The 27,941-nt window shown below is 38.5% G+C and overlaps 1 protein-coding gene across 4 annotated transcripts in view; it reads left to right on the plus strand.

The window, feature by feature from the left end:
• The window catches only part of CTNND2 (catenin delta 2), a 904,171-nt gene that overhangs the window by 305,078 nt on the left and 571,152 nt on the right, over window positions 1-27,941 (plus strand). Inside the window, exon 1 of one of the 4 annotated variants that reach the window (XM_027605521.1) lies at window positions 1,972-2,287. The exons of the other annotated variants lie outside the window; for them this stretch is intronic. The gene's annotated coding sequence lies outside the window, so the exon portion shown is untranslated. Of the gene's footprint in view, window positions 1-1,971; window positions 2,288-27,941 lie in introns of those variants that run through there. 4 annotated transcript variants of the gene reach the window in all.

The raw sequence follows: 27,941 nt of genomic DNA on the forward strand, positions 1-27,941 counted from the left end.
AATCTGTAATTAAGCAAAAGCCAAGCCACGGTGCTGTTGCCGGAATTCCCAAGGAAATAATAAACTGAAGGGTTTAAATATAAGACAGTGGATTGACACTATCACAAAAAAGTAGAAAACAAAGAAATCAGAAAGAGGAGAAAGTAACATAACAGTAATATATAAAATGCAGAGAAAATGTAACTCCAGGAAAATTAAATTACCCCCAAGTAATATAAGAGAACATTAGCCATAATATTTTTTATAGCTTGAATAAAGTTAGAATCATGAAAATAAATGAAATCAAAGAAATGATAAGACAAAGAAGTCAAGAAAGGAATAATAAGAGTAGACAACACTGATGGAAAAATTGTAAGAAGTAAAGCCATTGCCTAAATGAAACCACATTAAAGTCATGAAGAAGCATCAATATTGCAGAAATAAACAGGACTGGTATGAGGAAATAAAACAGAGGAGGGGGGAAAAAAAGACAACAAAAGCAACAAAAAAGAAGGTGATGGATATGGAAGAGAGAAAACTGGGAACTAACGTGTGGGTGGTTGTTCTTGCCCGGAGAACTCTTTTCTTAAAAGAGAGTAATGTTAACCTGCTTTTTAATTCTCTTCCTCAGTTTTCAGTGTCAGAAGGTATCTGAATGATTTATTAACAAAAATTGTATAACCGTCCACGTAGAGCCATGAGTTGTGCTAGTCAGGGTGCGTCCTTATGGAAAATGAAGTTCAACAGTGCTTCTGGAGGCACCAGGAGCACCCAATTTTGGGAGAACAATGCCCCCAGGAGGTATGGATATTTGCCTATGCTGCAGGTAACAGAAAATCTTATCAAATATGCACTGACAGAAAATACAGGCATCCTTGAGCCATCCTTGCAAACTGTCTTAAAGACAACATTGAGTCAATCAAGACTTAGATCAAGGTGCATGATTTAGGTCTAGACATACAACTATATTAAATGAGATTGGTGTGGGGAGGGTATGGGATAAGAACTACCCTTTATACTGTTTGAATTTTTAATAAGAAGCTTATTCTGTTTTAAAAATAATCAAAACCTAGTTTTTAAAAGTCACCTTGTTTAGTTCTTATTTGAGCTAACACCAAGGACAGTCCTTTTCAAACAAGGACTCCCAGCGTTTCCTTTCAGCATCATCAACTATTATCCTAACAATTATAGTTGTATATTGTTTAAAATTGAAGAAAGGACTTCAATAAGATAACATCTTGTTAATACAGTACCTCATTACATCGGGGTGCTATCTCTGTTTTAAATAACTTGCCCTAGATCATCTAATTATAAAATGTGGACTGAGGGTCCATTGGACACACAGCTGATAAAAATGGCTTTTAAAATACATGGAAATTGTGGCTAAAGTAGAATCAAGGGAAAGACTCAAAGGAGTTTTTTGAGGTAGTGTAATGGCTGGGAGTGGGTCGGGGTGGATATTAGCATATAAAATTTAGCTTTAAAGTCAGCATCTGGACAAGTTCTCTTTTCTGTAAACCTTTGGGTTTGCTAGAGTTTGCCATATTTTATACTTCTTATGAATTGCAATCTCCTTTCAAAAATAAAATAATTTGAATAAGCTTATGTTTTTCAAACTGTCCCTTTTGAAATAAAAACTAGACCAGCTTTGAGTCTGAACTCTAAGCAATCTCGAATCTATGTCTTGCCTTTGAATTCACCAAGGAAACAAAGTCTAGATTCAGTCTGAGACTCATTTTATGATTCTGTGGGTTTTTCTTTTTTTTTCTTTAATGTTGAGGTACGCAGATAGCTAAGGATCCAGATACAGATTTAGGGCAAAGGAACGGAAGATCAGAAAACTAGAATTTGCTAGGCAGGCTAGTGGGAGGGTCCTTTTGTGATGAAATGTTGCATAAATAATGCCGATGGGGGTCTAAATTCACCGTTGCCATGGAGACCTTTGTGCCTGGCTGAACTCAATTCTTTTCTCTTTTAAGACGGCTACCACTAGGCTTGTGGTGTCTCTCTGATGCGTCTTGCTTGGCTTTCTCTTCAACAGTTTGTGAGTGAAAGAAGAAATTAAACTATGATAATTCGGCATCCTGACTTTTTCGAGACCAGTCTTCTACTTCCTTCATGATTTTTGAGCTCCTCTGGGGTTCCTTTTAGCCCTGGTTCTGGGAGGGAGGAGCAGGTGGGGGAGCGCCTGGAACCCCAGCACGACTTCCCAGGAAGGAGGGAAAAGTAACCCCTCATCTTTGTGACTAGTCCACTTGTTGGCCTGGACTACAGTTTTGAAGTATTTGAGGACCATTTGTTTCCCAAGGTAAAAGAGAAAAAAAAAAAAAATGAAAACGGAACGTGTTTTTTTTTAAATGCTTTCATTCTTGATGTTGTTTGTGTGATGATTTTTCGCTAGCGTTTTAAAACTGCAGGTTGAGAGTTATGTGTGGAAAACACGGGTGGAATTTATTTCTGGCCTCACGCTTGCCAGTCAGTTTATTCAGTGTATTAATGTTGAAATCGTAAAAGCCAAATTATCGAATTCAACAGAATGCAATTGTAAAGATCCATGTGCTGTTTTCTATCAGCTAACCGTTATAACTGCTTAATAATTGTTTTTAGTAAAACCTGGTGTGTCATAGATACATCCTTTAGATTTCATGAAATTACCTGTTTATAATTGAGAATTAAGTAAATAAAAGTTGACTTGGGCCGCTTTATTTTTCCCCCTTTGGCACACAATTAAATGGAGAACCTCACTCAGAAAAAATTAGTCATTGAGAGTAAAGGCATAAAAATCACCCAGCCAGTGTCATTATGTAAAGTAACTAAAAATTCAGTGTATTGGACAGTGTAACTTGTTGCATTGCATTCCCTGTCTTAACAGAGTATTTGGTTCTCAGTGATGAGCTTTATATTATAAGAACTGGAATACAATAATTGCATGTTTTGATCATTCTAAATGGTTTAAATGGGATGCACAAATCCCGTAATTATAGAAAACCTTTACCATACAAGTATTTCCAGATTGCTTTTATTCACATAACTCACTGAGAGAATCACTGACCAAAATTTACAATGACTTCATAGATTTCACTCTTCTGCCACTAGAATTTGTGTACTCAACAGGTGAAAGAAACAAATGGATTTCAGAAAGCTGGGGAATTTAACAGGTGACAGTCTGTGGGAATTGTATGTTAGATTGCTATATATTTATGAGCTAGGCGTACACTGTAGAATTGTGAGTAAAGTAAAAATGGAATGAGGACTCAGAAAGTCTTTAGGTTTTTATCTTTAGTGTTTTCAGTCGGATGGTAAGAGCAACAGAATGATTTCCAACTTAATTGTGACAATCACAAGATGGAATTTCTACTTGATTAATACTATTTGAAATTTGAATGAATTTGTAACTCAAATGCGGAGGGCAAATAATGACCAAGTGACCAAGTTGACATAAAGAAATTACTTATTTTTATCAGGAGCATGTTATGACATGTGTTTTAATATTTTAATTGACTCGCATGGGTATGATTTATTTTAGAGAAGCTAACAAAGACTTGAATATACTCTGGGGGTGCCTCTTAATAAATATTTCATTTCAATTAATTAAAGTTAAAAGTGTATTTTGATCATATTAAAGCTAAGGAATCTTTTCATTTTTAAGTGATGGATGCAAACCTGAAGGGTATCCATTGAGAATAGCTACTAAAGAAAATTTTGACCTTTGAAAGTGTTTTCCATGCCTTGATCATTATTTAATGACACTGCCTAAATGTAAAGGTAATTGACCTTGAAGCTTCACTTGGGCAATACTGTGTCTAGGCTCTCACACTTTGTGGAACATCGATGTCATGGATTCAAGAGACATTAAGTCTTTAAACTATAGGGCACAGTATATGCATGTGACCCAAATAGTTTTAAACAAATAACAAGTTAACTAACTCCATGGTGTGATTGCCCATTACCTCACATTGCTGAATATAAACGAATATAAATATTTCATTTCATATAAATGAATATAAATATTTCATATTGGAAGAAAATTTAAACTATTTTTAAATTTGTTTTTTAATCCAAGTATTTATGTGATGTGAATGCATCTGACAACATACTAAATTGGGTCCTTCAGAGGCCATCCTAAAGCATATAAGCAGAAATCAAACGAAATGTGATTTAAAAGAAATACATGTTTTGAGGCTATTCAAAGGCCAAGTTGCAAAAGCTTTCCTGGACTATTTTACTCATAAGTTTTATGCACATGATGTAAGAAAAGAATAGTTTTAATTGTGAAAAAATATATATATATACACATTCTCGGACAATTCCAGGATGGGCCCAACTCAGGATTATATTGATAGGTTACAAAATTACAGCTAATACATTTGACCAAAATTTCCAGTTCAAGTGGTTGAGGAACAAGGCTTTGTGTTTGTGTTTCTACAGGAAGCTTATTAACATGTGAATTCTGATTTAGAGCTCTTTTGTAATTCTTCTGTCTTGCTGTACCTTATATTCAGCAAATCCTTGTTGAGACCCTCCTTTGTACTAAATATTGTATGCCATGTACCAGAATGGAAAGAGGTATTCCCTGGAGTCTCCATGAACTAAAAAATCTGGTGGGGATGTAGATGTGAGAACTCCTAACTGTAATGCAGTAAAACACCTGCTTTAATGGAGTCATGGTCAAGGAGAGCATGCCACAGCACTGTACTTTATACAGTGCCTTAAAATATGGTAATTCATCCCCCAACCTGAGATGAAGAAAGGTTAAGTGACTTGCATGATATAACTGTTAAAGAATGACTGTAAGGATAATTTCTAAATAGTAGCCAGAGAATTCCTTTGAAAACAGAAATGCCATCATGTCACTACTCTATGTAGAGTCAAAGTCAAAGGCCATGCAGTCGCTGAAGCCCCTTGGTGAAGTGCCCCCTACCACTCCTGTCTCTCCCACACTTCCTAAGTCTTCCCTCTCGTCCACTTTGCTCCAGCATAGAAGATGCTTTGCTTTTTGTAGAAAATGCTCCCAGGGCGTGGCCTTTGCATTTGGCATTTTTCTCTGCTGAAAACAGTGCAGCAGCCCCCCAGCCCAAATCCAGCCCAGATACACACACAGTCCCTCCCCCCTTGTGTCCCTCCAGCAGAGGTCACCTTGTCAATGAATCCGGTCTTAATAACCATGCTTAAATGGCCTCCCCATCTTTTCCTGCATTATTTTTCTCCAATGCCTTTATCACAGGCGATGCTCTAAGTAATCCACTGGTCCATCTTGTTCAATGTCCATTTTCTCCATCAGAATGTAAACTCTAGGAGGGCAGGGATTTTTGTCTATTTTATTTCTATTGATGCATTCCCAGCCCCTAGACCCATGCTTGCCTTACTTTTAGAATGAAAAAATGAAAAACTAAATATAGTTTTCCCGATGCCAAATATACAGTGTTCTACTTTGTTGTTGTTTTTGCTGACTGTAAAAATAAAGTAGAAAATATTCGAATTTATCACTGGCAACCCATTATTCTAGTATAAGTGTGAAAGAAAGTGGTCAAATACAGATGGTGGATTCATAATTGCTTATGTACCAACACTCAGCCAAATATCACAGAATAGGGGTTGAGAATTTCCCTTCTAATGCATGGTCAGTGGCATCAGGTGGATTCGTAGTGAGAAAGCCCAGGGTGTTCTCCCATCTTCCCGCCCTCTAGCAGTGGAAACTTGACCAGTACCTTCAGCTTTAGTAGCCATTTGTTGCTTCCACTATAAACACATTGTGGCTACTACTATAGTACTCCAGCTGTCTCTAAGGTTCTGTGATTTATCTGCATATTCTCCAAAGTATTTTTATAAGGAACACACAAAGAATTATACACAATCTCTAAAATACTATATCATATATTTCTTTGTGTTTGTAATGTTCATCAACATGAGAAAAAAGATCCAGCGGCCTGGATTATCTATGTGATCATATTCAGTCAGCAGTTCTGTTAAATAAAGTTTTACTCAAAAAACAGAATACATTTTCAGGATCCTAAGAATTACCAATCGATATTATGTCCATGGTGGTATCTCGTATGGTGGCTGTAACTAACGCTGGCTCATCTGGAAAGCATCACAACAAGTGAGTATAGGTTTGCCATTTTTGCATCCAATCATCTGCCTCTATCCCATCAAGTTGTCCCTACCTTTGACAAGTTTAATTAAACTTAGCACTTGTGGTTTTAAAAATAAACTTTGCAAGCTCTAAGAATTTAATAAACACTACAGTGCAGCTAATTACATAGTAATTAGTACTTTTTTATACTTTTTTTATAAGATTTTATTTATTTATTTGAGAGAGAGAGAGAATGAGAGATAGAGAGCACAAGAGGGAAGAGGGTCAGGAGGGAGAAGCAGACTCCCTGCTGAGCAGAGAGCCCGATGTCGGACTCGATCCCCGGACTCCAGGATCATGACCTGAGCCGAAGGCAGTCGCTTAACCAACTGAGCCATCCAGGTGCCTTTTTAATATTTTTTTTTAAAAATGTGAGAGTTTTTAAGTACTTTTTTAAAAATGTGAGAGTTACTTCCTCCAGGAATAAAAGTGTTGAGTTAGTCTATGGCTTCCAATAGTACTGGCTCATTTTTAAAGAAGAAAAACTAATTACAAGCATTGGTCAACTGTCTCCTTGTTTCTGTATGAGGTAAATAGATCGTTAGAACCTTTCTGTTTCCTTAGGCCTCAGCTGCTGGTTGCATGTAGGATGTAACATTTGGTTCCATAGTCCTCCAATGAGAGTAATTCCAAATAGGATTATTTGTTGCATGGCTTCGACATTATTCACACATCCCTTCTTTGTGAATTTCAGCTGCTTCAGTTCATTTAATGTCCTCATGCTCTTCTGAACCAACTTCTGGTAATTTTCATCAGCATTAATAGAGTTTCTGTGAGAGATACTATATTCAGCGTTGAAATGGAAGGGCAATCAAATGTCGGTGTTAAGGTTGAGGCCTAACTGCACCCACATTATCAGTCAGCACTTCTGCCAGAAAGTAGAAACCATAAATATGGAGGTAAAGATGACGGAGATTTATAGAAGGACACTTTGAGTGAGCTGTGGGGCTGTGTCTACATACATAGGCCCATAGGTTGTTGGGCCATTTGGTTGTTGGCGCTCGTGCTGCTTTGAACCGGACATTAGTTTGTGGACTCTGGCATATTCTGGCATATATTTGGCAAATGCAGTGCGCAAATATTGGCCAAATGTCATACATTTCCCTTTTAGGGACTTACCTAATCTCTAGGTATATGATATTAAATAGGAACATTGAATTCTTTCATTTAAAAACGTATAAACCTGGGGCACCTGGGTAGCTCAGTCAGTTAAACATCCAACCTTTGATTTCAGCTTAGGTCGTGATCTCAGGGTCATGAGATTGAGCCCTACATGGGGCTCCATGCTCAGCGGGGAGTCTGTTTGAGATTCTCTCTCCTCCCTCCCCCTGCTCATGAGCTCTCTCTCTCAAATAAATAACTATTTTATTTTTTTTTAAAGATTTTATTTATTTATTTGAGAGAGAGAATGAGAGACAGAGAGCATGAGAGGGAAGAGGGTCAGAGGGAGAAGCAGACTCCCCGCTGAGCAGGGAGCCCGATGCGGGACTCGATCCCGGGACTCCAGGATCATGACCTGAGCTGAAGGCAGTTGCTTAACCAACTGAGCCACCCAGGCGCCCCATAAATAACTATTTTAAAAAATGAAAATAAAAATTTATAAACCTAGGGCACCTGGGGGCCTCAGTTGGTTGAGTGTCTGAGTCTTAGTTTTGGTTCAGGTCATGATCTCAGAGCCCTGAGATCAAGCCCACGTCGGGCTCCGCACTCAGTGGAAAGTCTGCTTGAGGATTCTCTCCCTCTTCCTCTGCCCGTCCCCTCACTCATGCTCTCTCTCCCTCAAATAAATAAATCTTTAAAAAAATAAGAAAATAAAAATTTTTAACCTGGACCTTTTATTTGTTACTGTTCTGAAATAATCACTGATGCGCTTACTGAGCACAGCTAGTATTTGCTTACGACATCTCATTAAATTCTCACAAAGGCCCTGTATGTTCGATATTGTCCCTGGACTACAGGTGTGAAACATTAAGTGGAGTAATTATTTCATTATGCGGTATGTCTGAGATCACAGAAAAAAAGCTGTGCAGATTTTGAACCTATATCTGCTTAACACTGCAGCTCCGTCCCCTTTAGCCTTAGTCCAGTGGCACTGTTCAGTTTAACCATCTCACTTAGATTCTGGAGAACCTCTGTAGATTTTTGCCTGTTTTAATTGCGTATCTCTCCTTGTTTTTCTTTACTATTCACCTCTAGCCAGGTGCTCCAAGCTGTTCTCCCTTTTACTGTAAACAGATGGACCTGCTAATCAGCATGTTCCTATTTAGAATCCTGCAGGACCTGGAGCTCAGGGATTGGTAATGGAGTGCTAGGAGTACCTCTATCAGAATCAGCTTGAGCACATGTTATAAATGCAGCTTCCTGACTCACAGTCTCAGAGGCTGGGTTGCACATCTGCAATTCTAAGAGGGCCCCTAGGAGACTGCTGGACCCAGGGGCATTTGAGAACCCCCTGTCTGATCTTACAGATGCAAACTGGTTGTGAGTGAGGGGGCTGTGAAGACAAGTTCAAGGTAGAGCCAAGCATTCTCTGCCCAGAACTGGGGGTTAGGATAGAGATTGGGGGAGTCCCATCTGCCACAGTGGAAACTCATGTGGGTTCAAAATGATAAGAGATTGGAAGGGTCAGTGGTATCTGGTTGATCTCAGTCTTGTATTATTCCAGGCCTACTCTCTGCCATGCTGTATTTGTGCATGCACATGACAGGGGCAGGCAGATGGAGGGGAAAGGACTCTTAGCCTGATCTGGTGATTCCTCAGTCCCCTTCTTCCTTCTCCCCTCACGGCTCTCATTTGCAGCTATTATGTGGCTCAGTTGATTGTGCAACCTTGTGGCTCCATGCAGTAAGTCTGTGGATGCTGATATTTCCAGAGCATCTGCTAAGGATGTTTTAAATTAAATGGCATAACATAGTTATTAATACAGCACTATTGCCTGAGCTTCCCCTACTTGCCAGTCCCTGTCCTCAAGTCTAGGAGTAAGGAGCTGCAAATCCACTGCCTTCATGGGGCTGCCATTCTAGTCGGGGCCAGAGGATAAATCAATGACTGTTATTACTCTCACTCCTCCTCCTTTCAAAAGAACTACAGTGTAGGAGTAGAGTCCCTTATGGTGACCCAGAGGTTCTGCCCATCCCATGAGACCCAACAAGTTTATCCTGGGCAGTGCTCCGTGAGACCTTTCTCTTTACTCTCATTTTTAAAAGGAAGCCAGGCCAACAACTTTCTTACCATCTTTCTCTACAGGGGATGTTGATGTTTTGAGGTGACTTTGAGAATATGTGCTTTCAGTGGAGACAGAATTCTTAAGTGTATTTAACCAGGTGTGAAAGAGGCTTCTTAGCTGTGGGGCAGTGGGAAAAAATACGGGCCTGGCTGAGTTTTATATGCCGGCCCCAGTGCACTCCACTTGTAGGATTCTAAGAAAACGTGGGCATAATTTGTGCATAACTTTCTCTCCATCAGAAGAGTGACCCTCGGGGCACCTGGGTGGCTCAGTTGGTTAAGCGACTGCCTTCGGCTCAGGTCTGATCTCAGGGTCCTGGGATCGAGTCCCGCATCGGGCTCCCTGCTCAGCGGGGAGTCTGCTTCTCCCTCTGGCCCTACCCCTTCTCATGCTCTCTCTATCTCGTTCCCTCTCTCAAATAAATAAATAAAATCTTTAAAAAAAAAAAAAGAAGAGTGACCCTCATCACTGTGGCACAGGTGTGATGGGATGTCATTGGCGAAGTGTAACTTTGTATGGTAACTTCCTCTTCCATCTGTGGAACACCATTTCTCTGGCTCGAGATGATGAGTGGGTATTCCTGGGCTGTAAGTGTTTAGTTATTTTTGGTAATGCGTTATTCATCTTAGAACAATGTGGAAGTTCCCGGCTTTTGAAGGCAGAATTCTAAAGGGGTTTCGAGTGAGGAGGTGACTGTGTCACCCTGAACCATGCAGCCTACGGGCAGAAAAATCCAAGCCCAGTGCTGCTGCGCAGTGCGTGGTGGGGTCATCGATAGCCGGTCAGCCTGAGTGCACTGCCAAAGGTGGTGTTGGGTGACTGCCACCCCCAACTCTTTCTTTTTCTTTTCTTTTTCTCTTGTTGCTTTTGGCTTTTGGTTGTTTATTTCTTTATTGGCATATATTTTGAGAAAGAGCAATAGAGTGGAATCAGCTCCAACTCTGGTATTAATTTTATTTCATTTTCTTTCCTTTCCCTGGTGGGTCCCTGAAGGGCTATAAAGTTGCTGCCTCTACTTATTAATCCCCCTGCACCTGAGTTTCCTACCTGCAAAATTAAAGGCTTCAACTCTCTGATCCCTTCCAAATGAATAGGATTTTATTATCTGTCCTATAGGGGCTTCCTAGTGCCAAGGTAAGAGTACAACTTTTATCTGGGGAGCAGAGATTAGCTAAGGTGGGCTCTCATCTGGGTCCCTGTCCTAGCCTGTGTGTGTCTCTCACCCAGGGGTCTCCAGCCTTTGCTAATTTCACTCCTCTAATCAGTTAGACTTTTGAGCAAGAACATCCATTATGTGTCCTTTTATTTGTACGTGATATAAATGTACAACTGTACCAGAATTTATCTGTTAGAAAATATGATAAAAATCTCATAGAGGTGAGAAAGGTGAGAACAATAATTTAAAATATAAGTTCACACCTGTACTAGGGTTCCCCTACCCTGGGGAATTGCCTTGTGCACCCCACTTCAGAGAAGTGTTGCCATGGCTGAGCTGCACAGCTCAGCAGTGTCAGGAAGTTAACCAAATCATTCAAATTCAAAAGCTGAGATATGAGAAATAGGAACATTTGCTCCTAGCTCAGCCGTCTGACCTTGTAGGACCCCCCCCACATCTTGATTATAACCAGATTTGAGGTCACTGATAAAGACGATCATGCAGTCACGAATAATTGTTCCCAATTTGTAAATGAGCAAATAATTACCTCCAGGCATTCTTGCAGATAGGGGGCCAATAAGACAATGTTGACATCACAGTGCACTGCATCTAGGTACTAGAAGACAATCCGAGGCTCATGTTGATCTTTGTATGCCAATGACATGTTCCAGGCATGTGCTTATATATCCCTTTGGATTCACTGGTGGAAAAGCACTGAGCTATGTACTTTCTTTTCAAAACTATAATCAAAGAATTGGGCTGGGCTAATATCTTCAGAGCAAGCTTATAGAATTTTCAGGTTTTCGAGGCTAATAAAATATGCATACATTTGGTACAGAATGAGATTTCAAAAAAAGTCTAAAATCCTGAAAAAATATGAGATAAAACAAAAAGTTGAAAATTTGGGAGACATGTCTACCCTTGTCTGTGGGCTCAAAGGTATCAAACACAGAGATCTATCATGTATGGGAGTCAGGTTTTGCAGCAGTTTAGGACAAAAGCACTAAAGGTTTAGTTGAATTTAAATTTCAAATACGGAAACTATTTGACAAAATTACGAAAGCTAATGTAATCTTAGGTTATGCTAATGGAAATTCAATGTAATTTGTAAATAAGTACATAATTAAGACCGAACAAGAGTAGAGAAGTTAGATTATTCATTTAAGTATGTATTTATCCTGTACATAAAACTTAATGGACATTACCTAACAATAGTTTTGAATGTCTGTTCCCTTAACTTAGCAACCAGCTAACTACAGGCAATCTATTCTTTTTCCTCATCTGTAGAACAGAAATAACAGTCATTAAAATACTGATATTATTAATATTGTTAGTAGTATTTCCTAGGTCCCTAAAGGGTATTCACTGTACTGTGGGAAGAGAAGGAAGACATTGCTTTTCTAGGAAAACAATGGCCTAAGTTTCTCAAAATAGGAAGGTTCTCCATGCTTCCTTTAAGTAAGATAGAGTTAATTTTTCTTAACTAAATACAAGTTCTACAGTATTTATTAAATACACATGTCTTGTTGACGATTTAATTTCTGACTGGACTCTTGCTTTTCCCACTTGAATAACAAGGGAAAAGTGGGCGAAAATTGGCCTAATATGTACGAAACAGCTGCTGGAGTCATAGCAGCTTGCTGCCTGGCTCTGCAGCCAGGGAGGCTGGTATTCGTTAGCTCTGCCCTCTCTATCAGGTAAAAACTGCGGCTGATGGAAATTACAGTCCCCAGTTTCAGGGGACACAGGGATAATTTGGCTGTTCCTAAAAAGACATAAACAAAATATTGGCTAAGCACAGACAGATGTTAAGGTTATACTCTGTACATGAATTCATGTACTTGAATTCACTTTAATGGAGTTGAGCTTATGGTATAAGATCTTGCAGCTCATTATAACTAAGTTGTTATGGGCTGCTAATTTGCTAGAAGCTGCTATATCATGAGCTAGCCCAACTGCCTTGATGGGTCTCCTGGTAGTTAATATGGATTAAATGTGAATCTTTTATTTTTTCCCCTGTGGTCTCACATAATGATATTAGCTTGTCTACAGTGTGACAAATTCAGTGTACCAGGAGCATCTGGTACACTGTTCTTTATGACTGAAAATAAGCCTGCAAACTTGATAATGCACATCCATTAAGACACTTCCCCATGTTGGGGAGATGTGGAAGGATGATGACCATGGAAGGGATTTATTGGTCACAGTTCATTTTGCTCCAGTGTATATAAACTATCTCAACAGTGGTACATTCATCAGTGCTATGTTCCTACAAGTTCTGGCTTGATTATCAGGATGCAAATATGGATAGCTTCCTTGTTAGACTGAACTTAATTTATTCCCAGCAGAGAAATTTCAAAAAGGAAAGAAAAAAATAAAAGGAAAAGAAACTAAATTTTCACAGCTTGAAGATAGATTTAAATTCAGTCTTTTGAAGTTGATCTGGGAATGGACCGCACTGAAATGTTTAAGTCATGAAGCCACTTTAGTAAAGAGGTTATCTTTTTAACTGAATGCATAGTATTGTAAGAAATGAGTAGAATCAGATCCTGTTGTGTGCCATTTGGATTGCAACAAGTTAATATAAGAATGTTCATGTTTTGAGTATGTCACTACCTAAGCAGTGAAGAAATGTGAAACAAAAGAGTTGACATACAGATGCATATTATGTAACTTACCAAGAATAGGGAAGACCACTGGGCTACTTGTCACTGTGTTGTTATCTCTGTTTTAGCACTAGCTGAGTAATCTTGAATTATTCACTTAACCTCTCTGATGGCTAGTTCCCTCCTCTTTACACAAAAGGATTATATTTCATATCCTATATTCTTCACTGGGCCATTTGAAGATAAAACAGAGTAACAATACAACTGTTACTATACAAAGAGTAAGACCATTATGCTATTATATGGTAGTACAATTATAATAATAACTCCCTCTTACCTGATGTCAGCCCTCTGGTAACCTCAAGCCCCTCAATCAGTGGTAGATGTGGCATTAGCAATTAAAAACCACTCTGGAGGGAATGAGGAACAGGAGGTCTGAAAGGTACACACACACAAAAAAATCACCAGAAGAAATGTCAACAATATAAATGAAGCAAAAGAGAAATGAGACTATTTCTTTGGTTGTAGGAGCCAATAGCTGTGTGTGTCCACAGTGCCAGAGGACTTTACTGTGTCCACCTAATTATGAAAAACGCTCTGCAATAGTCAGGGACATTTAGGGACAGGCAAACTAACATCCTAGCAGGGCAATATCCTTGTAATGTCGTATAGGATCCATGTTAACACTAACGACCTTCAGATGTCAAAAACAGTTAAATAGTATCAATTATTTTCTTATCAAAAGAGTTTAATAACATTTCAGAGGGTTTCGTATGGAAAGAGATGAAGTGGTGCATCACATTTAATGAATGAGGAAAATCAGGATCATTGTTGAATATTAACCTGTTACAGAAGTCAAAACTTCCAATGTAATTTGCCTGGTATTCTATCTGGTCCTACATTCCAGTCAGACTGCACTCTAATTACTCCCTGAAACACTTACACACACAGTCAATGTTTGTCTAATTCTGTGCTTTAAATCATGCTATTTCTTCCATTTGTAATGCTTTACCTCTGCCCTTTCACGTGGTCAAATAGTAATGTCTCATTGTCCCCCTCAGGTGCCACCTTATGCATGTACCATTATCCTTGAATTCCTTCTCCCCACCCTCTCCCATCTTCCCTAACCAGGTGTTGCCTTTGAAATTCATTCATATCCATCTCATCACAATTTAGCATTTTACTTTGTATTCTGTATGCACAGATTTCAACTCTTTTGTTAGACTTAAAGCTATCAACAAGGTCTCTATTAGGGTTCTCCAGAGAAACAGAAGCAATAGGATATATAGAACTATGTAGAAAGAGACTTATTATGAGGTCAGAATGCAGTGATTATAGGAGCTCAGAAGTCCTCCAATCTGCCGTCTGCAAAGTTGGAGGTCCACGAAAGCCGATGGTGTAGTTGCAGTCCAAACTCAAAGACCTGAGAATGAGGGGAGTCCATGGTGTAAAGTTCTGGTCCAAGTCCAAATGTCTAGACAACCAGGAGCTCCAGTGTGTGGGGGCAAGAGAAGATGGGTGTCCTAGCTCCTACAAAGAGAAAAAATTTGCCCTTCCTCCACCTTTTTTCTATTCAAGCTATCAATTAATTGCATGATGCCCACAGCATTGGTAAGCGTGATCTTCTTAGTCTCCTAAGATTCAAATGCCAAACTCCTCCAGAAACACCTTTATAGACATCCTGAGAAATAATATTTACCAGTGATCTGGGCATCCCTTAGTCCAGTCAGTCTGACACATAAAGTTAACCGTCACCGGATCCATACCTGAACTAATTTTGTATCCATGTCTTTCCTGTCTTTGTCATCCAGCATCTTGCAGAATGCTTTGCCTATATATATCAGCTGTCCTACTGTTACTTTATTCATTCATTCCATAAATACTTATTTGGCACCTACTCTGTGGGAGGTATTAGAGATTTGGATGAAAAAGGTAGCACTGTTTTTGCTTTAGAATTTAACATCATAAAAATAGTAACTCCAAAATAATTGAGACTTGTGGTTTGCTGGCAGGCAAATAGTATTGATGGCTCAATCCCCATCTATGGTCGCTGTTAGTGAGAAGCCAGTATTCCTTTTGCATTTTATTTATGTACCACAGAAATCTGATATCATAGTACTGAAGAGATATTAAGCAGCAGTGTCATCAGACTATTTGGGGCCAGTTTGTGTTTCTAGGGATATAATGAGAGAACTCCCTGGAATGTTGGGGCCACTGAAGAGACTTAGACATCTCCTAGTCCTGAAATACTGATAGGCTCTCAGGTCAAAGAGCTACCAGTAAAATTCACTAGAGAATTTTTTGTTAGGAAGATGGTAAATCATGGCAAAATTGATTATTCTACTATGCAAATGTTATAACAGTATATGAAAATGCCAATTTTATAATTGAGGGTTTTTTTTCATGTAAATTTTATAGATTGGCAAGAAAACTTTGGGAGCTAAGCCAATAGAAAGCAAGTATCTCCTGAAGCTTTTCTCAAAATCAGAGTGTTCTTTCTTGCTCGGTAAAGTACTACAGTCTTTTCTTGGTGGCCAAGCAAAAGGAATAATATCTTTGAACATGTAAGCAAGTAGGTGGTAATTAGCATACAAATTGTTTAATTGTAATTAAACACTAGTAAAGTTTGGAAGAAAATGTGGTGAGAGGATTCAGTTTTTGTTAATTTAGGTTATGTCTGTAATTTCAAATTAATAATATTGTTTTAACTTGCAAAAGTCTGTATTTGTGTAAACAAAAAAATATGAATAGAGACCACCAATCAGATTATCTCAACACATTCAATTCCTCATATTAATATCAAGACTTAATGGAGATACCATGATGCTCGTGGCAATAAATGTTTCCTTTAGTGTTATAGAATGTTGACCCATTGAAAGGTTAAATGTTAAGAACTATTAATTTTTATTCTTAGGAAATAAGGAGTCACTGAAAGACTCTTAAGTACATGAATAACAGAATCACATGTATTAATTTTTTTAAGGATGACTTTTGGCCTATATTATGGAGAACGAACTGAAAGCAGGTATGAACAGGGACAGACACTCTAATTAGGAAAATGAGTTCAGGTCTCCAGACAAGAGATACTGGTAGTTAGAATTGGAGTAGTGACAGTGGAGATAATGTATGGATTGGAGAGGTAGAATTGGTGGTTACAACTCTACTCTCAATTCCAATGTGGGTTTTCCTCCCACACCAAGCAGTTATCTGCTACCACCTGGGTGTCCTACAATTCCGACACTCTCTACCTGGAGATAGCATCAAATCCCACAAGTTAAGGACTCAGTCCTGCAAGATTGCCCCTTCTCCCCCAGCCACATGCACTTCAGACACACACACTGAGTTGTCAGCTGTGCTTCTAACCAACTGACCAGCTATAGATTGGGTTCAGTTATTTTCCTACAGCTGCTCACAGAACTCAGAGAAGCATTTTACTTACTAGATTACTGGTTAATTATAAAAAGATATGACTAATGACCAGCAGAGGGCAAGGTATGGGGAAAGGGCTCAGAGCTTCCATGTTCTTTTGAGTGCATCACTCTCCCCAAATTTCCACATGTTCATCAACCTGGAAGCTCTTTGAACCCCATCATTTGTGATTTTTATGTAGACTTCATTACCTAGGCACAATTGATCAAGTCATTGACCATTGATGATTAAACTCAATCTCCAACTCCTCTTCCCTTTCTGGAGGCCCCACGGTATGGGACTGAAAGTTCCAACCCTCCAATTACATTGTTGATTCTCCTGGCAACCAACTCTCATCTTTTGGCTTGGTTCAAAAGTCGAAATTTCATTAACATAACAAAAGACACCATGTCATTCTTACCACTTAGGTAATGTCAAGAGTTTTAGGAGCTCTGTGACAGAAATGGGGTTGAAAAACAAATATATATTTCTTATTATAAATTACAGTATCACAGTGGTATTTAATGACTTATTGTATATGTCTGGAGAGGACAAAGTGCAGAATTATAAATACATTTGGGAATTAGGTAACTTGGGTAAATGATAGTATTATTTTTTTTTTTACACAGACTACCATTTTATTGCCCATCAGAGCAATGATGTTAACCATATGATGAATAGTCTTTAAAAAACTCCGCTAAACATTCATGAGAGAATGAGAATTAAAAAGACATATGGTGTCTAAATGATAGTACTACTGACTGAGATAGGAAAACAACAGAGTGAGAATAGCCTTACAGGTTGTCTTTGATGTTGGTTTTGGACATGAACCTCTGTGTTTTCCAGAGTGGATGTCAGTGGCCATTTGTATATATACCATTATTGGTTATTGAAGCTGTGGGGATTGATGAGATTATTTAGAGAAAGTCTAAGAAAGTAGAAATCTTTACAAATCCCAATGAGAATAGTAGCTTAAGAGAGTATTCTCCATAGAGAATAAGGGCAACCAGAGAGGTGGGAAGGAAGGCAGGAGAGGGGTGTATTGAAACCGTAAGACAAATTTGTTTCAGGAAGAAAGGATAAGCCAATGACGTAAAATACTAACAATAGGTCAGTTAAAATACTGATGGTGTATGGTGATGAGCTCATATAGAATTATTCCACTGGTATGAATATTTAGCTATTTAAATTTCCACAAAAGCATTGAGTGAGAAAGGATAAATATTGGCCCAAACATTTCTATTCTAAATAGAATTATTACTATAAATCTTATTCTATAATTCAAGTTAGTTATACAAAAGACATATAATAATGAGAGAGAGCACAAGCACAACTCATGGAAAAATCTTATAGAAATTTTGCATTGGAAGTACCACACAAGTCACTTAACCTCATCTTTTACCCTTTGTCAGATGCCTGAGTGAGTTGGCTGTATGTCTGTACACTTTCTCATATTGACCCAAACTGTATTTTTTGAGGTCATACATTAAGTCATCCATCCGTCCGTCCAGTCATCATTTATTGAACGTACTACATATTAGGTTAGAGGAAGGTGATAATGTAAATGCATGGCCTCTGCCATCAAGACATGTATGTTCTAAGAGAGAAGACAAACATGTAATTAGGTGAATTCAATAAAGCATGGTTGTTTTATGAGAGTGGTGGTCATTTCTTGTTGTGTGCCGGGAGTGAGCTTGCGGCCAGCAATGTACTCATACAGAACAGATGGTAATTAAATAAATCAATGTTGAAATCCAACACCATAAAACAAAAGCATTTTTCCTACACTTAAGAACAGGGGAAGAGTGGGGAGGAGGAAATGGATATTTGGAGCAATGGGCACAGAGCAAGCACATGCAAAGTCCATTTGAGGGAATGCAAGTCATTGATCTTGGCAGAGCCTCGAGTTTTGGTACTTCCTCTTTCACCCTTTAAGTACTGGAAGGCTGCTTTCTTCACTGTGGTGTAAACATAGGCAAGGACATTAGAACATAACTTTTCACCATCCTCATTGCCCTCACTGTGTATATCTGAGTTTCACAGTGGCTCTCTTAAAGTTAAGGAACATTATTAGAAGGAAATATTTCAGCTGTAGTACGAACTTGAACAGTACAATGAGTATAATTCTTCCAATGGTTGGACATCATAATTCCAATATTTTATTTTTAGGAAGGCAAGGAAAACTAAAAAGAGAGAGCATAAAATGGTAAGCTGTAGTCATTCCTCATTAAGGAAGTTTGTGTCGTTCCTGATTCTATAGCTTCCATTAAAACAGTGAAAACAAAGAATCCTAGATTTTTGAGGCAATGGAGTTCTGAACAGTTATAGCTAGCCTTTGAGTTCTACTCCCATCTAATCTTTGGGGAAGCTACTTATTATCTTTAAGGTTCAGATGTCTCAGATGATAAAATGCTTTATTGGATCGGGGTGAGGAATGAAAAATTAATGCATGTAAAGCACGTACTAGAGTATGATACATGGTAAGTAAATACTTAAAATATTGAGTGCTGTTTTTATGTGCTACTATCATAAAATGGTCATTCCCAAGCAAGATATGGGCATAAAAATCATTAGTAGAAACTTTTCAAAATGTACGTGTCAGGGTCCCATTACCTATAAATTCTTATTCTGTAGCTCTGGGTTATGTACCAGGCATTAAAAAAGTTCTGGGGGTTCCCTGGTGGCTCACTTGGTTGGTTAAGCATCTGACTTGATTTCGGCTCCAGTCATGATCTCAGGGTCATGAAATGGAGCCTTGTGTCAGGCTCCATGCTGAGTGTGGAGCCTACTTAAGATTTTCTCCCTCTTCCCTCCCCCTCCCTGCTCATTGGTACATGCTCCCTCTCTCTCTCTCTCTCTCTCTCTCTCTCTCTCTCTCTCTCTCTCTCTCTCAAAAAAAAAAAGTTCTAGAGCTTATCATGATATAGTTAACAGTCACCAATATAATAGTATCACTATTTTTTTTATAAAACCCAATGGATTTGTACATCATTTTAAACTACCAAGAACTATGGCCTTCTTTATTCCATGGAGCCCTCTCATGTAGATGAATTAAGTAAACTGTGGTAAACATGCTTTATTTGGATAACAAAGCATTTGGTAAAATAAAATGTCAGAACAAAGCCGATAGACTTCTAGAGATTGAAGGAGTTGGTCAGAAAGAGGTGTTTCTTTATATTTTTATTTTATTGAAACCGTTCTGGAAAGGTGCCTATGATTCTGCTTCAGGGTGCTGCTGATTCCTGTCATCTGCTGTCTTGCTAGGTGACCCAGAATGACACTGAGGTTGTTTAAAACATTAGTCTGTCAGTTCCGTAAACTTGCGCGGACAGCTCTTTGCCATAGTTTTTGACTCATCAGTGTGGTCTACACAGCCTTACAGTTGACATTGATTTGTTCCATTCCATCCCGACATCATGGCTTTGTTCTTTCCAGATTTGTTGGACACTTTGCTGTAGGCTTCCTCTCATTACCCTGCCACTTGTGCCACCCTCCCTTCAATTTGGCTTCACAACGTGTCTCAGTGGGAAGAAATTAACATTGCCAGGAGTTTGTGGCTATGAAATCAACTCATTCATGTGAAATGGGAATTAAAGGTGATGTGGGAAAAAAGATCACCTAGGATTATCTCTCGGCACAAATTCTTGGTGAAGGCAGAGATGGGGAACACTAGGAAGCGAAAACTCATCTCCAGGGTGGAAAACTGGTCTTTCAACCTTCTTGGAAAAGGACTCCAGGCAGAGGACAGAGAAATACAGTCCTGGAAATTATTGCATCCTAGAGCCTGAAGAGAGATAACAGTGATCTTCCCTTCTCTCATTTTGTATAGAACTAGAATGATTGTGTTGGCATTGGTGCTTCTGAGAACCAGGTTTTAACACCTGGTGTGGGATATGACTATGCTTGTGGGTTATGATTATGCTTGGTACAACTTACAATACTCTTGCTCAGAGCCTTCAGCAGATGGTAGGTACCAAGGCCAGGGGCATTTCAGGTTCACTCTTACTCTGGTTTGTACTCCTTTGCTCTGAGGTTTCTAATTTCTTTTAGAAAAATGAACTGACGTCCAAGTAAAGAAGGTAAATTGAACTCTTGCGTTAATATCTGCCCCCTCGCCAAAATGGCAATGAGACTTTTTAAAAGGGATAACTCCATCAACTTAGAGAGTGGGTAAATAAAGAACTGTATTTCACCACGTTTGAGTGGCCATCAACTCGGAATTACTTCATGTACCATTGAAGAAAGCAACAGTGCCTTCTAATTAAACTGCCGTGTACTATCAAATGTAAGTCATCCCAATTTAAGAGAGAGTAAACGCAGAGGCATTAAAGTGTGAAAAATCTTAGAACTGAGCAGTCTTAGAACTGATAAAATATGGTACATAGACAAAGTGCTAAATAACATATATCTAAGAAAATAAGTTCTAATCAGTAGGAGAAGAAAAAAGCATAGGCTAATTTATGAGGAAAGTCTTGCAGAGGTTTGTAGCAGTGGGGATGTGGGGCATGAAGTCTAGCTATACAGACAGGAGATTGTTTGCAAATCTGTTTAAATAACAGTCGACCCCCAAATCCCTGACCTTACCCATACAGCTAGACAGACTGCTTCTCCCAACACTGGCAAAGACTAGAGGTGTATTATCCGGAGGTGATAAAATGAGAGTCTCTTAACTCAGGAGCACAAGGAAGAGCGTTAAAGTGGGTATTGAAAGTTGGCAGGGGGAGTAAGTGAAATTGTACTTACCAAATTTTGAGCCTCTCCCCTTCACCTTGCTCCCATCCTCTCCCCCTACAGTTTTCAGAACAGGGGCAAGCACATGTTCAGACTCAAAGCTGGAGCTTGAGAGAGCCTTCTTTGGGAGTTCTGCGAGGACACACCCAGTGACTCTCCTAGAAGGGTACAGCTAACAGCTCTATATTCCCCAGGAGTCTGACCAGCAATCTGAACCCCCACTCAAACAGAAGAAGCCTGCTGGGGAGCTTGATATGTTCAAAAGCCTATACCATGAAAGACAGACTCTAAAACAAACTGAAAATCATCATAAAATAGGAACTATGCAAAGAGAAGAAAACATAACATTAACATCATGGAGAGAGAGAGAAAAAAAGATGATTTCACATAAAATAAATACTGGATGATAATTGAAAGGAATATTCAGAGAACAAAAAAGTAGGTCTTAGAAATTTATTTATTTTTTTTAAAGATTTTTATTTATTTATTTGACAGAGAGAGACACAGCGAGAGAGGGAACACAAGCAGGGGGCGTGGGAGAGGGAGAAGCAGGCTTCCTGCGGAGCAGAGAGTCCGATGCGGGGTTCGATCCCAGGACCCTGGGATCATGACCTGAGCCGAAGGCAGACGCTTAACGACTGAGCCCAAGTATAATAACATGGGCCAACCCATGTTAATGGACCAACCACTTGTTAGAGACCTGTATGATTAAATTGAGGAATCTTTCCAGAAAGTAAAAGCAAAACATAAAGAAATGAGAAACTGGAAGAGAAATAGATTTAAATAAGAAACCTAGGCAGCCGATGTAGATCTTAACATCTGAAGGGTTTAAAAAAAAACAAAACGCAACAAGAAAAATTTTTTAAAAACCAAGAAAAGCATGAAAAATTTTTCAATAGAATTGCCTAGAACTGAACAATGTAAGTTTCTGGATTGAAAGGTCCCACTAAAGGTTCTGAAAATGTCTAAAAATGATGTATATCAAGACATACCACAACAGAATTTTAGAATACTAGGAACCAAGAAAAGAGACACTTTCTGGGAAGAAGTGAAGGCGCGTTTCACACACACACACAAAAATAAAAATTCAGAATGTTTTACACTTTTCAACAGCAACACCTGGGAGGCAGGAGATAATGAAGCACCAGCTCAAAACCCTAAGGGAAAATTATTTCCAACCTAGAATTCTCTACTTCTATAGCCAGCCTTAAAGCTAAGTTTGAGAGTAGAATAAAAACGTATCAGATATGCAAGGTCTCAATAAACTGCCTCCCCCTCTCTCTTTCTCTCTGGAAAGACATTTTCTACCAGAGAAGGAAGTAAAGTAGGAAAATGAAGAAAGCAGCAGGTCTAGAAAGAGGGAACCCACATAAAGAAGGACAAAGAAATCCCCAGCATGGAGATGAAGGGAAGGTCCAGGATGATAACTGTGTAAATGGGCCAGGCTAGGGCAGGATGGAAGGCACCAAAAGAGATTTCTTCACTGGATGAAATTGATGTATTATTTCCTGTGTTTGATTTATTGAGAGAAGTTTGTATCAATCAAGGGAAGTTTTCGGTTAGATTCATTTTAAGTACATAGGCAGCTGAACAAATAAACAACAGTGACGTAAAAGACAAGCCATTCATTTAGAAAAAACAAAATGTATATTGATGTTAAAAAAAAGTCATGGTGTGAAGCATGTACGTTGTGATATTGTTCTACCGAACATTGAAGTTTAGCTCTATGGGGCACACGGGGGGAAGATGGGAGAAGTGTCTATGCACAATGGCAGATGGGGAAATGGAACGAAATCCTCAGCTTCCACAATGGGAAATTTGTTGATGATGCCTGTAACCGAAAACTTAAGAAATAATAATATTAGAAAGTTAATGGAGATATGGATATATAAGTCAGAAAAAGGACTTAAAAGTGCTTGCCTCTGAAGAAGAGAAAATTTGAAAAACAGTGCTGTTTTTCAAATAAACTTGACAAATATTTTATCCATTTCAATTTGTATATGTACAGATTGATTTAAAAACAATGACAATTATTTTCCCGTATACAACTAGAAATATAGATGGCCATTAGATTCTTTCTATATATAATTTTTTATATTTATATATTTTATATATCTATGCATTATATAATACATAAATATATATTATATGTATAATTATGTACAAAACATATAATTATATAATAAATAAATATATACTTTATATATATGTATAAAATCAGAGAGGCACTGATTAGAAGGAAAAAAAGCAAAACAAAGAAAATTTAAGCAAAAGAAACATCACCTAGATAAACCTTTAACAGCTTTCAAGTAAGGATTGCACATTTTTATTACAATTGATGAGCCTACTGAATTCTAAGAATAACACTATGATGGAGACATTTCATAGAACTGCTGATTTTTTTTGAAGTCCTCTGGAAGTTTTCTCACATTCACTAGTAACCAAGAAATACCTTCTTTGAGAGAAATTATTTTGTGACCAACAGTTTGGCCATTTCATTCCAGGAAGCTTGATACCAGGATCTTGGGTCATTTATTCATCAACATTTACCAGTTCCAGTTGTATATCAGACATTTTGCTCACAGATAAAATGATAACCGAGGACCTAGGCCCTTCCTTCAGAAATTCACAGCCTAGGAGGAACACAGACCCTTGAAGAGATATCGTAATAGAATATATAAAGTACAAGAACAAAAGTATAAGCTGATTATCATTGGATCACAAGTAATAGCATTATACACTCTTGAGAAGTGGAGATTAGAGCAGCTGGCCGTTAAAGGAAGGTAGACCTATTGCTCCTTTATAGGTTTTCTCTTCTCATCTAGGTTGACCTAACAGGCCTTCGTTGAGGCCTCATCTAGGAGAACCCGGGAGCCTTCAATGTCATGGTCAGACCTTTCAAATCCCATTGCATTTCTGCTCCTCACCCTCATGCCTAGCACCATTCTGTTGCATACATGAGAACGCACAGGACCACCATTTTGTGTCTGGGTAGATGCTGGTCTTCTCTAGTTTTTACCTCTACAGGAGAGGAGGTTGACAAAGAAGTTTCGATGCCTGAGCCTGTGTAGTCTACATGTAGTCCTGAGTCCATGTTTCCACTTCATGTGGCTGGTATGGTCAGTTTGAATCTTAAGTCATTGGATTCTAGCAATCAGATCTACTCTGTAGAAAATGTCTTCCATTGCCTAGAAACTCATCCATCTCCATTCTCCACATCTGTCCAATCTCTTTTGCATCTTCTCGTATTAGTAAAATTATGGCAAATCCATATTTACTGAATTCACTATTCATTCTAAACTTTTCCACTTCCTCAAATCTAGCTTTTATAATCCCAACTAATGCTATGGCACAATGTTAAGTAAATTATTTATTGACGGAATTAATAAAACTGTATGTGTTTTCTGATTTCAGTTTTCACACTGTTTCACCCCTCAAGAGCCTTTATATGCTTTTATCCTTTTAAATCATTTAATAAACTACATTTAATTAAGCTGAATTAATTATTAATTTAGGCTCTTTAGGAAAAAGTTATAAAACTATATGATAATTTTTCTTATAACCCAAATGTGTTATGTGACTCAACGATGTGCTGTTCTAGGAGTGAATATCCTTTAGATCTGGCTCTTAGTAAATTTTAATGAACTTTGGTATCATGTAACTGCTACTTTTATAAAACTTTACCTCTAAAACAAGATAATTTCCACATAGTGGGGAGATTTAGGTTCTCTATCACTATTTTGTTTTTTCTTCAAACTTCCCTTACCAAAAGATGTCTTCTTTAATCCACACCCTATTGTTAATTCCCATGAAAGCCCAATTTCTCTGGAGAGTTTCTGAATCACATTTTGGGTACAATTTTATTTAAACATAGTTGATATAAAAAACTGCCTATTTTTAATAGACACAATTTGATGAGTTTGAACATATGCATACACCCACGACATCATCAGCAAAATGAAGGTAATAAACACCTCCAAAACTTTGGGTCCCTTTTATTTATTTATTCATTTTTTGGTGATAAGAACACCTAAAATGAGATATAGCATCTTAACAAATATTTAAGTGCACACCACTCTATTGTTAACTATAGGCACCATGTTGTATAGTAGATCACTAGAACTTGTTCATATTGTGTAACTGAAACTTTATACCTATTGAACAACTCCCCCCACTCCCTAGCCTCTGGCAACCACCATTCTGATTTCTGCTTGACTCTTTCACATACCTCATATATATGGAGTCTTGTGCTTTTTCTCCTCTGTACCTGACCTCTTTGACTTAGTAGAGTGTCTTCCAGGTCTATCCATGTTGTCGCAAATGTTGCAGATTCCTTCTTTTCCAATGGTAAATATTATTCCATTGTAAGAATCTACCATATTTTCCTTATCCAGCTGTCTGTTGTACATTTAAGTAGTTTGCATGTGTTGGCTATTGTGAATAGTTCTGCAAAAGGAGTGCCTGGGTGGCTCGGTCAGTTAAGTGTCGGACTCTTGATTTTGGCTCAGTTCATAATCTCAGGCTTGTGAGATCAAGTCCCACGTTGGGCACTGCACTGGGCGTGACACCTGCTTGGAGTTCTTTCTTTCCCTCTCCCTCTGCCTCACCCCCTCCCCTGCCTGTCCCTCCTAAAAAAAAAAAAAAAAAAAAAAAGCTGCAATAAAAATGAGTGCAGATATCTCTCCTAGATCCTGATTTTAGTTCTTTTGGATATATACCCAGGAGTGGGATTCCTAGGTCATATGGTAATTCTATTTTTAATATTTTAAGGAATCTCCATACTGTTTTACATAGGGGCTACACCAATTTACATTCATACCAACAGCATATAGGCATTTGATTTCTCTACATCCTTGCCAATACTGGTTATCTTTTTTTTTCTTTGAGAATAGCCATTCTAACAGGGGTGAGGTGATATCTCATTATGGTTTTGATTTATATTTCCTTGATTAGTGATATTGAGCACCTTTTTATATACCTGTTGGCCATTCCTATGTCTTATTTAAAGAAATGTCAATGCAAGTACTTTGTCCCTTTTTTTTTTTTTTTTACTGAATTGTATGAGCTCCTTATGTATTTTGGAAATTAACACCTTTAAATATTTTCTCCCATTCTGTAGGTTGCCTTTTCAGTCTGTTGGCTATTTCCTCTGCCAGAAGGAAAGGAAGCTTTTTAGTTTGATGTGGTCCTGCTTGTCTGTTTTTGCTTTTGTTTCCTGTACTTTTGGTTTCATCACTTTTTAGAGCCTGGTTTACATCACCACTTCTGCACTGAAACTGCCCAGGAGAAGACCATGCTAGTGGTCTTTGTTCCACCAGTGTTCTCCTGTTTATTTATTTATTTTGGCTTCTTTTGTTCCATCTACACTCCAGACCCACAACCGTCAAAGATCTTTCCTCACTCTTCTTTTTTTAGGATTTATTTACTTATTTGAATGAGAGAGAACACACGTGCAGTGGGGGAGGAGCGGAGGGAGAGGGAGATAGAATCTCAAGCAGACTCCACACTGAGCACAGAGCTGGACGCGGGGCTCGATCTCATGACCCCGAGATCATGACTTGAGCTGAAACCAAGAGTCAGAGGCCCAACCGACTGCGCCACCCAGGCATCCCTTTCTTCGCTCATCTTTCCTTAAAGTTTCGCCTTCATTGAATTAATTTAATAACATGTATTCACTTTCAACCAGTATTACAAATTTCACTAAATACATCCACATACTTTTATTTTTCCAGTTGATTTCTTGGGTACTCACTTGGCCTTATTAGCAACATTTCTCTCATGAATGCTCTTCTACCTCAGAGTCTCTAAGAAACCCAGGGAATGATTCAATCCCGAGAGGTCTGTCATCCCTCCAAACGTCAAACTGAGTTAGAACTGGAGACTGTTGTCTTCCCACCTACACCACAGTTTAAGTAGCCCCAGTGGAGTGGAAGCTCATTCATTGTTGTGATGATGCCCTAGATGATTCTGTAGATCCTGTTAGGCCATACATGTCTCGAGTTTAAGAACAGTTGCAGCTCTTCTAGTTACCAATTCTAAGGTCAGTTTCCAATTCCAGGCATAAAAACCACACTAGACCTAGCTTAGGTCCTGAGAGTTCCCAACCCCAGTGATATGCTCTGGCGAGATCAGCCCTCCCCATGAGCTTTTAGGCCCTTGAGTTGGGGTAAAGTAGGAAATGACTGTAATGTGAGAAAAAACAGAAGGCATTTCAGAACCTGGTCTCTAGAGTTCAAAGAAATAAAAGTTATTTAAATAATGAGTCTTAATATGAGTATGAATGAAATTCATAGTTTATATCGGCATCACAGGCGCTCTATGTTAATGGACTTCTATGGCCTCTAAAACAAAAGAATTGAAAATACGGGGAAGATTTAGTCCATTCAGTATTCATTAGTGCCTTTAAAGTTACCCCTTCTCTATGTCCAGATCTCTTAAACAACATCCTTTATCTCATTCTCTTTGCTGCTTTTGAAGGAAGAATTTTTTTTTTAGCCGAGGCTAAGACTTTCATCTTAATTAACATTTTTGTGAAGTAGGGAAAAATAACCCAACAGAACCTAGGAAACAGCAGTGTTATGACACAAGGCAATGCATGTAAAGCACTTAGCTCTGTGCAGACACATATGTTTAACAGATATTTATTGAGCACCTACTATGTGCCAGGACTGCTCTAGACACTAGATATATTGGCAACACAGC

This window comes from Zalophus californianus, chromosome 5, assembly GCF_009762305.2.
Source record: "Zalophus californianus isolate mZalCal1 chromosome 5, mZalCal1.pri.v2, whole genome shotgun sequence".
NCBI lineage: Eukaryota > Metazoa > Chordata > Mammalia > Carnivora > Otariidae > Zalophus > Zalophus californianus.